This window comes from Mesocricetus auratus, unplaced genomic scaffold (assembly GCF_017639785.1).
Source record: "Mesocricetus auratus isolate SY011 unplaced genomic scaffold, BCM_Maur_2.0 Super-Scaffold_4256, whole genome shotgun sequence".
Lineage (NCBI taxonomy): Eukaryota > Metazoa > Chordata > Mammalia > Rodentia > Cricetidae > Mesocricetus > Mesocricetus auratus.
The window spans coordinates 106,221,252-106,238,844 of NW_024429182.1; the positions used below are offsets into that span (position 1 = coordinate 106,221,252).

Consider the following 17,593-nt stretch of genomic DNA (forward strand, 5'->3'; position numbering starts at 1 on the left):
TATGAAAGGCCCTATGAGGGTAGATATCTGAGTTCTTTTCATCACAACTATCAGCATCTCATGCAACACCATTCCCGAAACACCTCCAATCAGCATTTCTTCCACTTTTTCTCTTAAAAAATACCTGTAATTGTATTGATCATAAAGTACTCAACAGAATGGAAAGGCTAACAGAGACAGCTGACCTGAACAAGGGAGAGCTCATGGACCCCAGACTGATGGCTGAGAGGCCAGCATCGAACTGATCCAGATCCCCTTAACGTGGGTGTCTGTGAGGAGGCCTTGGTAATCTATGGGGCCTCAGGTAAGTAGATCAGTATTTATCCCTGGCATACGAATGGACTTGGGGATCCCATTCCACATGGAAAGATGCTCTCTCAGTCTGGACATATGGGGGAGGGCCTAGATCCTGCCCCTGATGATATGACAAACTTTGGAGATCCCATATGGACAGCCTCACCCTCCCTGGGGAGGAATGAGGTGGGGAGTTGGGGGGGTGGGGGGATGGGGGACGAGGGCAGGGAGAAGGAGCTGGGATTGACCTGTGCAGCAAGTTGTTCCTAATTTAAATAAAAAGGGAAACAAAAAGAAATTGTCTTCTATTTCACCAAAAGAAGATTAGAAACAGAAAGTGGAAGAGGAATGGGATTGGACCTTGCCAGCGGTGAAATGCCCTGGAATCTCTGAGGCACCAAGACAATTTAAATGAAGAAGAGTAAGAGGTGTTCATACATACTGTTGAACAGCAGATGTCATGGGAGGCAGGAAAACCAGCTAGATTTTTTTTTTAGGAAACCCAGATCTGAAAAAGTGACAGCTGGAGAAGGGCTGATGGCAGTGAGGATGAAAACAAATGACCAAGCAGAGAAGAATTTGAAGAAAGATGTGGTGGGGCACTGGAGAAGCTGAGAGCTCCTAAGTAACTAGCAAAAAGAGAAGGCATGGGATGCAGGCTTGAGAAGATGAGGACGGTTAGGCATCTCCTGTTCCAGCTAATGGTCATACACCCCTCTGCAGATATTCTGAAGCTGATGGGGACAAATGTGAATTGAGGTTCCCAGAAAAACCAAGAACCAAACCCAAACAAATGAGACAACACTGAGTAAAAAAATGAAACAAAAATAAACAAAACCCCCAGAAACAGCAACAATAAAAACACCTGGGTTACGTTGATTTAATTTCTCTCTCTCTCTCTCTCTCTCTCTCTCTCTCTCTCTCTCTCTCTCTCTCTCGCTCTCGCTCTCTCTCTCTTAGTTTTCATGTGTGTGCCAATGGCATTTATGTGTATGTGTATGGAGGCTATAGGTATGTGAACCTGTTTTTCTAAACAGGGTTTCTCTGTATTATTTTGGAGCCTGTCCTAGAACTCGCTTGGTGTAGACCACGCTGGTCTGGAACTCACTTGGTACCATCTACTCCTTTGAGGCAGTATTCCTCACTGACTTTGAACTCATGGATTAGGCTGATTGGCTGGAGAGACCCAGGGATTCACCTGTCTCTGCGCCCAGTGCTGAGATTACAAGTGTGTGTCATTATGCTTGAATATTTTTGTGGGTTCTGGGGTTTGAACTCGCATCAGATGCTTCATTAATTGGTAACACTTTCCCAACTGAGTAAGATGTTTCTCCTGCACCTAATTCAATTTTCTTTTTAAAATCATTATTACGTGTGTGTGTGTGTGTGTGTGTGTGTGTGTGTGTGTGTGTGTGTGTGTGTAGGCCAGATCCCAGCTTTTGGGAGTCCGTTCTTTAATTTTATGATGGATTCTAAGGGCCAGCCTCACATCATCAGGCTAGTGCAGTTAGTTACTTTTATGAGCTGGGCCATCTCATCGGCACTTCATTCCATTTTCCTTAATAGCAATTAAAAAATGTGCTCTGTTAGCCTTAAATTTGACCAAGGAGGCTTTCTGTCATCTAACTTTCTCTTCTAAACATCTCAGTTCAAATTACTACAGTTCCTTTATTTTCCTCTCAGTGACATATGGATAGTAAAGAACCATTCAATATACCTTTATGCATATAATATGGAGAGTTTATTTGCGATGATATTTCCATGCTTAAAATGATAAATCTGTGTTGAGTTTCATTATAAGAATGTAAAATACACATCCCAGCTTAAACTTGAAGTCATATATTATATAGTGATATGCTGTTAGAGGAAAATTGACATACAGGTAATTCACTGTATTCTACAAACAATGGATAGGCACTAACTGTACCAGGCCTTTGTCTAAATGGGTGGGTTCTCAGAATGTTTTCAAACGACATGAAAATTTTTGCTATGGTGGATTTACATTCAGATAGCAAGCCACTGACTTTGCTGGCTCACAATTCCCTTACCAGAATGTGTGCTGAAGGCCAAGCATCAGCATTCCCCCAACACAGCAAGAGACTTGACAATCAGAAGAAATACAGGAAATGGGTATTGAGAGAATGGACAAACTCCCACAGTGACTTAGGCCTTCACTTCAGATTATAATTATTTATGCAAATGTTTTCCTTCTTTTAATCAGGGATTGAAAAATGCATGCACAACAGGGATGATAAAGACAATGTAAGTGACTGAAGCAGGCTGAAGAGTAATTGTGGCGTATTGCATCTAAAGATGGCTGCAACTAGCTAGCTCTAGATGATGACTTCAAGTAGAAATTGCATCATTTGAATACTGCCTTGTTGTCCAGTCTTTTTCTAAAGACAAGCCAAGAACCTAGATTTTATGTAAGTTTCTAGCATTTTCAATCATCAATGATTAAAAAAAGCACCATGTCATTCCAACTATAGCGTTCTCTGTTACTGACCCAGCTAGGGGCTGCCAGTGTGAGATGGCCTTATGTGACGTTTCAGGTCACAGTTGATACCTGTTTTGTGGCTTTCACTTCAGCGTTGCTTGTATGCATGGGATTTAACAACTGGCAATTCTCTGTACTTTTAAGAGTCTACATTTAGTGCCATTTCTATCTTTCCCTTTTCAAGTTTGCTCACTCTAGAATAATCTTCCCATTTGTTGTATTTTTCCTTGGTCATATTTTTGCTTTTTTTTGTAGTGCAATTGGGTAAAGGCCATTTTTTCTTTTAAGACTTATTTATTATGCTGACAGTATTCTGCCTGCATGCCAGAAGAAGGCACTGGATCTCATTGTAGATAGTTGTGAGCTACCATGTGGTTGTTGGGAATTAAACTCAGGGCCTCTAAAAGAACAGCCAGTGTTCTTGATCTCTGAAGCATCTCTCCAGCTCCAAGAGAACAGATCTTTATGATGATAACCCATTCTCAAAGAAGTCATGGTTCTCTTGCCTGCATGTTTACTATCAAGGAATGACTCTGGACCTGATCAATTGAATTTCTATGAAGTGTATTTTGTATGAGGCACTGTGACCTTTCAGACAGGCCATAATCTCCAGGTGTTCAGTGTTACTTTCACCTGGAAAAATGCTCAACAAATACCTGCTAATTAATAAATAAACAAATCAGCACACAAATTTACAAAGAACACAAATACTTTTTATGTGGAAACACTGTTTTTAATTTGCTGTGCTATTCTTGTTGCTATTCTTGTTCCAGAATTCATATAGTCTCAAGACTATTACCAGCCATTATCACAAATCATTATATAAAGACAGCAGAACAAATTTCTAACCCCCCATTCTTTATTCATGACATAGTGCAGGTCACTTGACTGATCATCTGGTCTTTGCCACCCTCCTCAGATGCCCAATTCTCAACTGAACTGGAAGCTTTCTCTAGCATTATATCCATGTAGCTATCACAATGCTCATTATCCTAGCTTGGTTTACATATGTCCTTCTCCATCTATAGTAGTTAACTTGAGAGCAGTATCCATGCCATTTGTTTATTTGTCTTCAATATTTAGCATATAATTAAGTGATTTCTATTTGTTAATTGCAGTTTCCATATTACATATTAAAGATGGACTCTGCAGAAGCTACAACCAACTACCTATAATATCAGCATGTTTTGAAAGGACACATACTCATTAATATATGCCTTATTCATCTAGCCAATCTGTTAGTAGTTTAGAATGCCTACCCTGCATTGGACATTGTGAATACAAGTATTAAAGAGCCTAGAGTTGGGTGAGCTAATTAGAAATAAACAACCAATAAGAACACTGCAGTGACTCAGGAACAATAAGGTATTATAAGAGTGAAGAGTGACTAATCTAAAAAGAATTTATCCTTGTATTATCTTTACTCCTGGATATAGGATGCACTCACTTATACAGTTTTATTTATCTCTTAACATGGTGCAAAAGCCCTCCTTTTATATTATAAAACCCTATTATAAAAACCCTGGATGTTGGGCAACCTAAGAAAGTGAGTTTCTTTTGCTTCAAGATCTGTCAGGTCAGCTGCAGCACACAATGATTTAGATGGAGTTCCAGAGGAGGCTCTAAGGCAGCTGGGGAGTTTTGGGGAGAGAAGTGCCATGAGATATTTTTTAATTCTGATGACTTGAGTGGGTTCAGGATTCAAGGGGAAAATGACCACTTAAACCTGAATTACTTGTGTTGAGGGAGGATAGCAGTGTTACCCATCATCTTTTAAAAACATCAGCTTGTCCATATTTTCTCTACTCAGAAGCCTTCAGAGTGCCCCCTGGATGGTCTATACTTCTAAGAATAGCTTTCAGAATTCCTCATCACAGGACCTCTAGCTACTTCAGCAATGCCTAACGCCACTATTTTCCTTATGTACTCTTGTCTTAATAAACAAAGCTGGGAACCATAGCCCCTCACATGGGGCAGTTGTATGCAGCTCTCCTTTTTCTGGGATGATCCTTAATCTTGCTCTTCTTATCTTTCTAACAAGCTTCTGCTTGACATTCAAATCCGAAGAGCTGGGGCTCCCTATTCTCTACTCCCCCATCCTTACTTCCAAATGAAATGGGACCCCTCCTTTTTTGAAATGGATGAATCTCACTGTAGTACCCAGGCCAGATTTGAACTCTTAGGTTCAAGTGATCCTCCATCCAACACTTGAGACTGGTAGTATTGTGGGTATATGCAGCTGTGCTCAGATTAATTTCTTCCCTTAAGAGAGCACACTGTCAGGGTTCAGTGGTTAAGAGCAATGGCTGCTCTTCCAAAAGTTCTGAGTTCAATTGTCAGCATCACATGAAAGCTCACAACCATCTAGGAGATCTAGTGACCTCTCTGGTCAGCAGATGTACATGTCAAGAAAACACTGACAAACAGAAAATAATCTTAAAAACAAAACAAAACAAAAAAGAAAGCACACTCACTTTATTGACACCATTCTAGCTTCCCTTGCTATTTGGACCTGACTTTTTTTTTAACCCATCTACATGGTGGATCTGTGTGACCCAGAAGTATAAACACCTTCAGATTTTTTTCTTGTTATGTTTTTGTTTGTAGTTCTGGAAGGTACCACACAAAACACGTAAGAGTCACATAATAGATATGTCTCCCTTAGAGTGTTGGGGAGAAATGCTGCAGATCTGTGGTTCCACAAGTAGAGAACAGAGAAAAGTGTGTCACTGTTTCTTACAGCACAGTTTCTGTGCTTGAGGAATGCGGGAATAACATGTAGCTTATAAGGAAGCCATAAAATTCAGGTAAGATAGTAAGCTAAACACACACACACACACACACACACACACACACACACACAAATCTAAAAAGTAATAGGAGATATTGAAACTCTATTTCTAGTCATATGGTAGATCAAATGTCTCAATAGGCTCCTCTCATTAAAGACCAGCTAAAACACCAGAACAGAATACTTGAAATATTTTTTAAAGCTGTAGTTAACTTATTAATAAGAGTTATGTTCAGGGGTTAAAAATGAAGCAGATATACTCTGGGATCTCCTGGCCTGGGGACTGCAGGCAGGTCCACTTGCCCCTGGCTCACCAAGCAACTTCCAGTCTGCTGACAAGCTCCCACCCACCAGGAAAGGGAGTGCCTCAGACCGGCCTGCACCCACTGTGAGCCCCATCAGAGCATTGGACCTATTTGCACCCACCAGAAGAGAACCTTGGACCAATACCCACCAAGAAAAGAAGAGACCTCCACCTGTACTCACTGGAAGAAGTGATGGGAAGATGACAATATAAGAACACATCCAACAACAGAAAAACCAATATGACACCATCAGAGTGGAAGGACTGTACAACAGCAAGAACTGAACATCCCAAAGCAGATAAAACAGAAGCTAACAACCTTAAAAACAACTTCATGAAGATGATGGAGACCATAAAAGAGGAAATGAGAAAATTCATTAAAGAAATGGAAGAGAAGACAAAGCAAAAATTGCAAGAAACAATTCAAACAGTGCAAGGTTTGAAAGCTGAAATAGAGACAATAAAAAACACAGTCTGAAGGTGGAGAAACAGTCAGGAACTACAGATGCAAGCATAACCAACAGAACACAAGAGTTGGAAGAGAGAATCTCAGGCATTGAAGATACACTAGGAGAAATAGATTCACCCACTAAAGAAAATCTTAAGTCCAACAAATCCCTAACACAAAACATCCACAAAATATGAGACACTGAAAAGACCAAACCTAAGAATAAGAGGTATAGAAGAAGGTGAAGAAACCCAGCTCAAAGTATTCAATTAAAAAGTGGGGGTACAGAACTAAATAGAGAATCCTCAATAGAGGAACCTAAAATTGCTGATAGACAAAGATGCTCAACATCCTTAGCCATCTGGGAAACACAAATCAAAATGACTCTAAGATACCATCTCACTCCTGTAAGAATGGCTAACATCAAAAACCCCAATGACAGTTTATGCTGGAGAGGATGTGGAGAAAAGGGAGCACTCCTCCACTGCTGGTGGGAGTGTCAACTTGTACAGCCACTTTAGAAATCAGTATGGAGATTACCTTGGGAAACAGGGAGGACCTTAAGAGAGATATACATGGTACCCCAGAGAAGGGGAATGTGACAGGATCTCCTGAGTGGATTGGGAGCACGGGGAGAGGAGAGAGGGAGCTTGGAAAAAGAGAGGGGGAGAAGAGGAGGGGATAAGAAGACATGGGGGAGCAGAAAGGTTGATTCAGGGGAAGAATAGAGGAGAACAGGATAAGAGATACCATAATAGAGGGAGTCATTATAGATTTGAGGAGAGATCTGGCACTAGTGAGATTTCCAGAGATCTACAGCAATGGTGGACACTTGGAGGTCAACTTCAGCAAGCTTCACAGCTGTTCAGAAATTATTACTCATGTCACATAGCTTCATGAGCTGGCTCCTCAGCAGACTGCAGCAAAATGCATACCACACAGTAAAATAATTAGTGTGGGCAGTCAAACAGCCAGTCAAATGGAGAAAGGAATTTTGTTGAAGCTTTGTTGCAAGGATGTGCTAAACAATGCATTTGCATGTTACCATCATGCATTGGGGATCTATGCTGGACTTGAGGAAAGCAACAGAAGGTAGGCTGATTTCTGCAAGATAGTTACAATACAACTGTTGAGTCTGGGTTAAACATAGTGTGGTTGGTAGGTACTATGTGAGACTGAATTTAAAAAACTCACAAAACTATTATATGATGATAGTCTGAAGTGCTGTGATACTAAGACTATGAGCATCGGAGTAGGTAGATCTGTGTTTGATTCATACTCTTATTAATAGATGGATAATCTAGGAAATTAAATCTCTCTCTGCCTCTGTCTGTTTGTGAGTGAGTGTGTGTGTGCGTGCATGTGTGCGTGTATGTGATGTGTGTGTGTGTGTGTGTGTGTGTGTGTGTGTATGAATATGGGTGCATGCATGCAGGCCACAGCACAGGTGTGTATATATAAGAGACCAATTTGGGTACTGGTCCTTGCCTTCCTCGGTGTTTGAGACAGGATATCTTGCTTTTATTTTTAGTTTTCTGTTGCATATACCATGTTAGCCAGCCTTTTAACTTCCCAGGACTGTCCTGTCTCTACCGCCAATCTTTGCATAGGCATGCTGGGTTTACAAACGGACACACTACTGTCTCTGGCTTTATGTGAGTTCTGGGTAATTGAACTCAGGACCTCATGTTTGCACAAGTGCTTTACTCACTGAGCAATCCCACCAGTCCAATCTAGGAAACTTTTAAAGTCATCTTTATTGCTGTTGTTTCAAGTTGTGAATAATAGCATTTATTTCATGGTGTTATAAGGATGAATTTAAACAAAATATTAAGTACCAAGATCATACAGCCAGTGTTCAATAAATGCTAACCCACTGTTTTATGTTCTGTGGCTGATGATCACTGGACGGCAAATGGATACACGTAAGATAATAAATGAGCATTGCAAGGCTCCGTGGGGTTAGTAGTAAACGAATGCTGTGGATGATGAGAGAACTCTATGTTGAGGGAAAGATTAAGATGTGGAAAGATAAAATATGAACTGGATCTGGAGGACTGAGCAGATATTAGATAAATACCAGGGAAGTGATGGGTGCAATGTACCCGCAGGTGGACAGTGCTCAAGAGAGGAAAAAATACCCCAAGTGTTTGAAGACCCGGATATTCGTCAATTTCATCAGCATTAATGAAAACTGGGAAGATGTTGGAGGGAAACTGGGAGGATCCCAGATACCAAGCTAGGAATGCTGACTTTGCTGAGCTAGATCTCTATACCCACAGACACTATGAATGAGTGACTTCTGTTTGAAGCCTGAGCTCTATACTTTGCGTTGTGCTTGTTCAGTAGCTTTCCAAGTTAGCGCACAAGAAGCTTAGGTTAAACATGTGAAGACCTTCTACAGACACTTGCTGCAAAGGGAGGGCTTGTGACTGAAGCTGTGCAACCAAAATCTGAGACTGGGCTGCTCAGATCCAGCCTGCAGACTTTCTGAGATCTGCACTAAACTGTCATCTCTAGGGAAAATCTTGGAGTTAGTTACACATCTGAGATTACATATAATATCCTGGTAAAAGGAATCAAAGACAGAGGTCAAATCACTTTTTCCCACAAACATAAATCAGCTGTAGATTAGTTCCAATCAGCTTGATTTTGAAATTTATGGAGCTTTTGCTTATTCATATATCAATGAATCTAACATGTATGATAATCTAACATGTATTTTATTTCATTTTTTCTTGATATAAGCTTATAAGATAGAGGAGCAGTTAAGCCTTGATCATATGTGTGTTCACATTTCCATAATTATGCCTTCTAAATGTTTAATCTTCAAAAAAAGAAAACATGTTATTCTTCTATTTTTCGTTGCTTTTATATTATTTTATCTGAAAACTTTCCTATCAAATTATATGTGTTATATGCAATGATAGGAATCTACTTCTGCTTTCTGCTGTATTTTATATTTTTAAACCACTGTTGTTTATTAAAAATTGTTATCTTGTTAAATAAAACTACAGTTCTGTGCAATTTTTGATTGTTGTGATACATGATCTCAAGTGATCCATAATTGGTGAAATATTGAAATACTATTTGAAAATATTATAAAAGCCAAGGTAGAAGCATAACTATTATTCAACAACAGCTCTATATATTAGTCCAAAAGAAAAGCACATTTTATGAAATAAGTTTCAAACTGTCTTTTGAGTCAGAGCCCCATGGAACTACAAAATTCCAGTCTTCTGCAATTAGCGGATGTCCAGGCAATGCATCGGATTAACTAACTAAAAGCATTTAGATTCAAGTTTCAGAACTCTTAACTCTAATTTGGGAACCTCACATCATTGTAGAAAAAGTTTAAGTCTAGCCCAGTTTTCTAGTTTCCACCGACATTAACCACTGAATTGCTCTGAACACATCTCTTATTCTTATTTATTTGAGTTTTGTTTTGTGCCACTAAGCCTCAAACTACTGATCACCTCCAGCTCCACCCTCAACTCACCATTTATATATCCTGAGTGCTGGAGATTTTCTCCAGAGAACAAAAACAGGAGGGAACTTAGCAGTGAAGCCCATGCTTTGGGCTGTACATTTTCATCCACAGCACCCAACTCTGCAGCAATTGCCTCTAGAAAGACTTACATCCTTAGTATGGGTGGCCATGCTCAGCTTTGAACAAGACATCTTTGAACAACAGCTGTGTCATTATCGTAGTGGAGAGAAAGGCAAAACAGGATCACACCGACTCCTTCCAATCCTAGCATTTCAAATACTTTCTTAATGAAAACAGGTTTCTTTCCAATTCTCAGTCACAATCCTATTACAGTATTATATATTCAAGTATCTGTGTGACTGTGACTATGGAGCAGTCGTTTTGCAAGAGAGTAAAGAGGATGAAATGACTCTATTTTTAGTTCCACTCTGAGGTAAATTCTTTGGATTCTGACATTACCAACTTTCCTCTTCACATTTCCATGGTAGAACTTTCTGAGACATTAGGAACTGACTGTGGTTGTCCTGTCCAATGTTGTAATAGTGTGTTACTATGCACTGGAAGCATGGCTGGCACGACCAAGAAGCTTAAGATTTCCTTTTGGCTGTGAAGTAATTTATTTTAAATAATCTCACATGTCTAGTTGCTACCATGACAGTGCAGTCCTCGAGTAATTTTTTCTCTTGTGAAAGGAACTTACGCTTTCAGTTTCCCCTCTGTTCCCTCTTAGTCTTTTTAAAATAGTCATTCTTTTTTCTTTCTTTCCTTCTCACTCTTGTTCTTTTTTGTTCTTTCTTTCTTTCCCTTTCCCTCCCTCCCTCCTTCTCTCCCTCCTTCCCTCTCTCCCTCCCTCATTCTTTTCTTTTTTCCTGAGAGAGTCCTGGCTGTACTGGAACTCAATTTGTAGACCAGGTTGGCTTCTAACTCACAGAGATTTACCTGCTTCTGTTCCCAAAATGCTGAAATTAAAGGTGTGTGTACCACCATTGCCCAGCAAAAGATTCTTATTTGATAAATCCCCATTGCTGAAGACACGGTGCACTTTGAACAAAAGACCTGAAGGATCCAAACTGGATCTCAATTGAAAGCCTCCTCCCTTAGGATCAGCTTTCACAGTACTAAAAGGTACTATGCATGGTTGCCAGGGAGAGAAACAACCAATATTCCTACCCAACTTAATGAACTACAGCAACAACCAGCATTGCATGATAACCCTAAGGATGTAGTAGTGACACTAATATTTTGGTAGTAACCAACAGTTCTCTAATTGGACTTAAGGCTTGCTCAGCTGGAGGGAAATCATACCTGGTACTCGAAACTTAGCCAACTACTTGGTGCTACTGAAGTCGCAGATATTGGAGGAGAGCTATGACCGCCATCTTACTCAGCCAGCATAATTCCTAACTGCATTTAAACATTTATCTTTATACCAACAGATAGATATAGCTCTAACAACTCATAAAAGAAACTTATTTTTGGGATACACAGAAACCATTACACAAAACCACAACTGGTCAAAATGTAGAGACTAAATGATTATAGGATTCTCTGCCCCAGTTGGTGAATGTATAACACAACTTCTACACCTAAGGCTTGGGGAGTATTGCAGAAGAGAGGGTGAAAAGATATTAAGAGCCAAAGGACCAGGAAATCTGCAGCGAGATTGTGCCTCCAAGAAAATGACAGGGAAGCATCACCAATGATACTCAACAATATGACTGCCTAAACAAGAACTGAATAAGTATAACACCAACAGTTATGCTACTATGGAAGGGGGAAGTCTCATAGGGCCCTACACATAGACAAAGAACTACAAGAAACTAAGGAATGCTGACAGTCTTCTCCAGGGATGAGCATCCTAATTGGTTATTCAATACCAAGTGGTTTGGCCCTACAATCATATGCCTACAAGTAACACTAAGTAGACCAAACAGATTGTGTGTGTGTATGTATGTATGTATGTATGTATGTATGTATGTATGTATGTATGTAACTAAGTCATGATTGACTGGTTCATGGGAGAGATTGGAGGGAAGAAAAGGAAAATAGAAAATGCTATAATTATATTTTAATTAAAAAGTAAAATGGTCAAAAATCTTTTTTCCCTTTTTTATTTAGAAACAATCATTTTACATATTAATGCCCCTGTTCCCTCTCCCTCCCATCTTCCCTTGTCCCCTACCAACCTCCCTAACCCACCCCCAACCTGCTCCCCAAGGACAGTGAGGCCTTCCCTAGGGGATCATCAAAGCCTGTCACATCATTTGGATGAGGGCCTAAGCCCTCCTCTGTGTATCTGGACTGAAAGAGTATCCCTCCATGGGGTAATGGGCTCCCAAAATCTATTTGTACACTAGGGATAAATACTGTTCCACTAGCAGAGGCCCCATAGACTCTTCAGGCCTCCTAACTGACACCCACATTCAGAGGGTTTGGCTCAGTCTAATGCTGGTTCTCCAGCTTTACTACTGGGGTAGGTATGCTTTCACTAGATCAGATCAGCTGGTTCTGTAGGTCTCTCCTTCATGGTCTTGACTCCTTTGCTCATCCCTCCTCTCTGTCTACAACTGGATTCCAGGAGTATGGCTCAGTGCTTAGTTGTGGGTGCCTGCTTCTGCTTCCATCAGCAGCTGGATGAAGGCTCTAGAAAGGCAATTATGGTAGTCATAAATCTCATTATAGGGGAAGGGCATCAAAGGCGGCCTCTCCACTATTGCCTAGATTCTTAGTTGAGGGTCATCCTTGTGGATCTCTGAACATTTTCCTAGTGCCAGATTTCTCTTTAAACCTATACTGGCTCCCTATATTAAAGTATATCAGGTCAAAAATTCTTATTTGCCATTCATAAATGCCATTGCTGAAAATTATATGCTTGAAACCTCCTCCATATTTCTGTCCTTGGAAGAGTTTTTTTTCTTCTTTAGACCCCAGTGTAAATGCTACTGTCACAACTCCATGCAGAAAAGCTCTGCTTCATTCTTTATTGTCATATCCTCCTGTGTTTCTCACTTGTGATGCTTGTCTTACAGTGAAGTAACTTTGTCAATGCTCATTACTTTTCCCGCTCCCCATCTCTGACTGGGATGTAATCTACATGAACACAGCAGCTCCCTTTATGCCTGACACATATTGTGGACTTAATATTTGTTGAATGAACCAATAAATGGGTGATCTTATCTTTTTCCATTACTGATGATTTGCTAATCTCTCTCACTCACTCAGACTGGCATCTTCTACTTCAGATTTCCATTTGACTGCTCTAGAATGAAATTACCATCTTCCACAGAAAGCATATTTCCTCTTATCTTGGTTAATGATGTCTGCCCAATCTCAGAAATCAGAAACTTCTGCATTTTGCTTCCCCCTTTCATCTAGTCCTTCCAATACCTAGCAAAGCCAGTCTGTTTTCCACAGAAATGCCTTCTGACCCATGCTTATATAGTTGTATGTAGTTCAGTGCTTTACTGTTCCACACTGCAGTCTCTCTAAGGAATCTCTAACAAGGCTCTTCCTACCACTCCTTTATCCTTGGATCCTCCGCTCCATGTTGCTGCCAAAGAAACCTTAAAAGTATAAATCTGGGTGTTGTGGTACATGCTTATAAACACAGAACTGTGAAAAGTGGGGACAAGAGAATCAGGGTTCCTGGTGAGTCTCATTTACACAGCAAACTTGAGGTCAACCCAAGCTATATGAAACCCTTTCTCAGAAAAACAAAAACAACCAACCAATCAAAAAACCCTAGACTAGTGGTTCTCAACCTGTGGACCACTACCCTTCTGGGTATTGAATGATCCTTTCACAGGGGTCACCTAAGACCATTGGAAAACACAGATATTTACAATAAGGTCCATAGTGGTAGCAAAATTATAGTTATAAAGTAGCAATGAAAATAATTTTATGGTTGGGGGGGTCACCACAACACAAGGAACGGTATTAAAGGGTTGCAGTAGTAGGAAAGAGCACAACAAATGCCTTAGATCTAAAAACAGCTACTTCATCTCTCTTCTCTAAAGCACCCATTGTTTCTACATTGCTTGTGGGATGATGATGATGGTGGTGGTGGTGGTGGTGGTGGTGATGATCATAAATCCCCGTGGATGTTGCCTTGGTCTCTTCCTCTTTCCTGTATCCCAGCCAACTTCTGTGAACCACCACTCTACCATCTATTTCTTTCTTTCTTCCTTTCTTTCTTTTTAAGGAAATGTGGCAATTTACAATTACAGCAGAAGAGTTGCTAAACTTGGTTTCTACTATCTACTTCTAAGAGTCCAAACTTTTTAGATTTCTCACAGCACTGATCATATGTCATTTATCTCTACTTGCTTGGATTTTTCATAGCCATAAAAACACAAAGTCCTGGATAGGAAGGATAAAGGGGTTCTGGTGTTATATTGCACAGAAGCATGACTATAGTTAATGATATCAGAGTGCTGAGCCAAAATAAATGTACTTAGCTCAAAGAAATGATAAACAATGAAGACGACAGATATTTGAACTACTCGGACTTGATAATTCCAGAATGTATAATGCATTGACTATTACCAGTTTCTCTACAAATGTGTGTAAAAGCTTTTGTTAATTGAAAATAAAACAGCCCTCTTTATGCCCCCTCTTTTTTATAGAGTTTTAAGATAAATCAACTCTTGGTGTTATGCTTGATGGTAGAAATATGATTATAAATGCGATTCAACTCAGGACTTCACGGGCTCTAGCTGGGAGGGTATAGAAGGCACATAAAAATAACAAATCGTACTATAGGTATATTAATTATTTCCCAGTCCTTTAGATACATTTTTAACAGACAGGAGAGCACTGGTTGCCATCCATTGATGGTGAGTGAAGGATGGTTCATGAATAAGGTAAGGCAACTCTAAAAGAATACATGGAGTTTGAAAAAAAAAAAAGGCAAGTTCTCTCATGTTCCTGGGTTATACAGCTTCAGTGTATATTATGCTGAAGTCCTGGAGGCAGAAGCCAGACCAGGAAAATGCCCTTGAATAATATAGAGACTCAGTTTTCAAGTCTTCAGGAAACAGAGCACAGCATTTATGCTTCCTTCATTCAACAAATGCTGCTCAAAAGCTAATGGGCAAGATCTGTCTTAGCCTGGAGCATAGGAAATGACACAAGACCTCTTTGTTGCTGAGATGCTCGTGTCCTGGGTTGTCTATTCAATTCTGTCTGGTCTTATAAAATATCTTGGAGTCCTAGACCTCCCAATACTTTAGAATATGACAGATAAGGAAATAGAGTCATTACAGGTATATTAATATGAGGTCATGCTGGAGTTGAGATGTCTGTTTATCCAATCTGATTAGGCTTCTTATAAGAAAATAACCACAGAAAGTGGCAGGTACAACAAAAAAAATAAAAAGCAAAACTAACAAACAGAAAAAAGCTATGCAATGAGAGAAGAAGGACTGGAGCTCCACAGCTGCAAGCCAAGGAACGTCTAAGATTGCCAGCAATCCATCACAATGTGAGAAGAGGCAAGGAAAGATTCCACAGTTTCAGAGGGACTATGGTCTTCTGATACCTTTATCTTGGACCGTAGTGTTTAGAACCATTTTCTATTATTTTAAGCCACCTGGTTAGATAATTTGTCACAGCATCCCCAGGAATCCAATCCATTGACCTAGTGGTTATCCAATGCACAGAGAGGAAGAGGGAGTGGAAGGGGTGGGTGTCACCAAGCTTGATCCTCTGTTATGACCTGTCAAGTTAAAACACGGTTCTAGAGTAGAGAGTAATTAATTTTACCTGTATTTTTATAGCTACGAAAGTGAAATACTAGTGCCATTTGGTAGCTGTGACCAGGTGCCTGGGCAATGACCTTAGTATTCGGATGGAAAGGCTTCCCATAAATCTTACTAATAGAATTTCAAAGTTGCTGCATACTTAAGATGTCTATTATAGAATTATTACAGAAGAATTATTATAGAAAAAAATCACATAGCGCTAATATGAATGCATGCACTATTAGCCACAGTGAAATGAATGTAATTCACCGTCAGTGGTGAAATATAAAGATATACAAATACTTCACTAACCTCTAACCTTTGTTGGATCCTTAAAATTTGAGTTTAAAGCATCATTCAACTGTCTTCTTTGGGGGAAATTTACTTATTGGCTCATACAGGTGTAGCCTTTTCTTGCTAAAAGGCTTATGTTCTAATAATTTTACAGAAATATGTACACAGCAAGTAGTTAAATCATGAATTTTCTGGTTTCCCCTTTTCTTTAATAAGCAAAGTGGCTACAGGTTATTGGTTCACAATCAGACTTTTCAAGCAGGGAAATTTTATTTCTCTCATTGACCTACTTTTGCCTAGATGTCTACCTTTAGAACTAACGCTGCTCAAAGTTCTTCTTGGGAATGCCATTCTTAAAACCATGCACTGATTTTCTGCCTTAATGTGGTGACATTTCAGTATCAGCTTTGGACACTGGAATGAATACAGTATTTTCTCCTAACAAACATTTGGCACCTCACCTTCTGATACAAGGAAATACTCTAAATGTTGATTGTATTAAAACTCCTGAACCTTCTCTAAATTATTGACTTTTCTTCAAAGGCCCTACTCTTCCTCCCCTTGGTCTTTTTCTAGTGTTATTTTCCCATGTGTATATAATCCCTTTTTATACTTGGAGATAATTCCCTTGTTCGTTGTTGATATCTGAGTGTTTTTTCTCCTTAGTGCTCCTTAACACTAGCTTCCCTGGAATTCCATTACATCGACCTCATATACTAACTCTAAAGCTACCATACTTCATCTCTTAATTCACTGAAAAATATCAATTGACAAAATACTATATTCTAGGAGTACTCCATAATGCATAGAGCTGTGCCTGAAAGGGAGAGATTTTGCTTCCCAGGAGTTAACAATAAAATGGAGAGTAAACTGGCAATTATAAGCCAATATGTTAAGGTTGTAACCATGACAATAATAACCATGTATTTGCAGGCTCACTTTTTTCTTTTGACTCTTTGATTATTTAGTGTCTTATTCATGTCGTGAATTCCATCTGACATAAAGTGCACAGTGCCAACAGCTATTTGTGATAACAGCTCTCAGTAACAGGTAAACAGGACTTCCTCAACTTGATAAAAAAATCTACAAAATATTTACAGCTCATGGTGAGAAACTCAAAGCTTTCCCAGCAAGATGAAGGCAGAGGTGCCTCTTTACCACTGTTCTGTAGCACCACAGAAAGTCTAACTAATTCAATAAGCATAGGAAAGGAAATTGAGAGGAAATGGACTTGGAGAGAATAAATGAAACTTTTTGTTTATTGATAACATAATTGTCTATATGGAACTTCTAAAATAACAACAAAACAAAACTCAAAATATCACCCACATTTCCCAAAATTAATAAGCAATTTTAGCATGGTTTTAAAATATAAGGTTAGTACATAAAAGCAAATCATTTTCTCATATACTACTAGAAGAATGAGAAATGGAAAACGATATTATTTAGACTAGCATCTTTCAAAATAAATCTATGGAAAAAGTATAAAGTTTACACAAGGAAAACTACACAGCTCTAAAACAAGGCCACAAAGAATTAAATAAATGGAGGGAGAGCTATTCCAAGTCCTATCATTTAAATAGGATCTCAGTAAAAAACAAAGCAAGTTATTTTATGGATACCAACAAACCAATTCTGAAGTTAATACGGAAGTCTAAAAGATGCAGAGAAGTAAATAAGACATTGAAAAAGAATAAAGTTGGGAGACTGAACTTAAAGTCACTGACTTAAAGA

The 17,593-nt window shown here is 39.3% G+C and overlaps 1 protein-coding gene across 14 annotated transcripts in view; it reads right to left on the minus strand.

The window, feature by feature from the left end:
* Positions 1-17,593, minus strand: part of Dlg2 (discs large MAGUK scaffold protein 2) — a 1,919,116-nt gene that overhangs the window by 341,503 nt on the left and 1,560,020 nt on the right. The window lies entirely within an intron of this gene.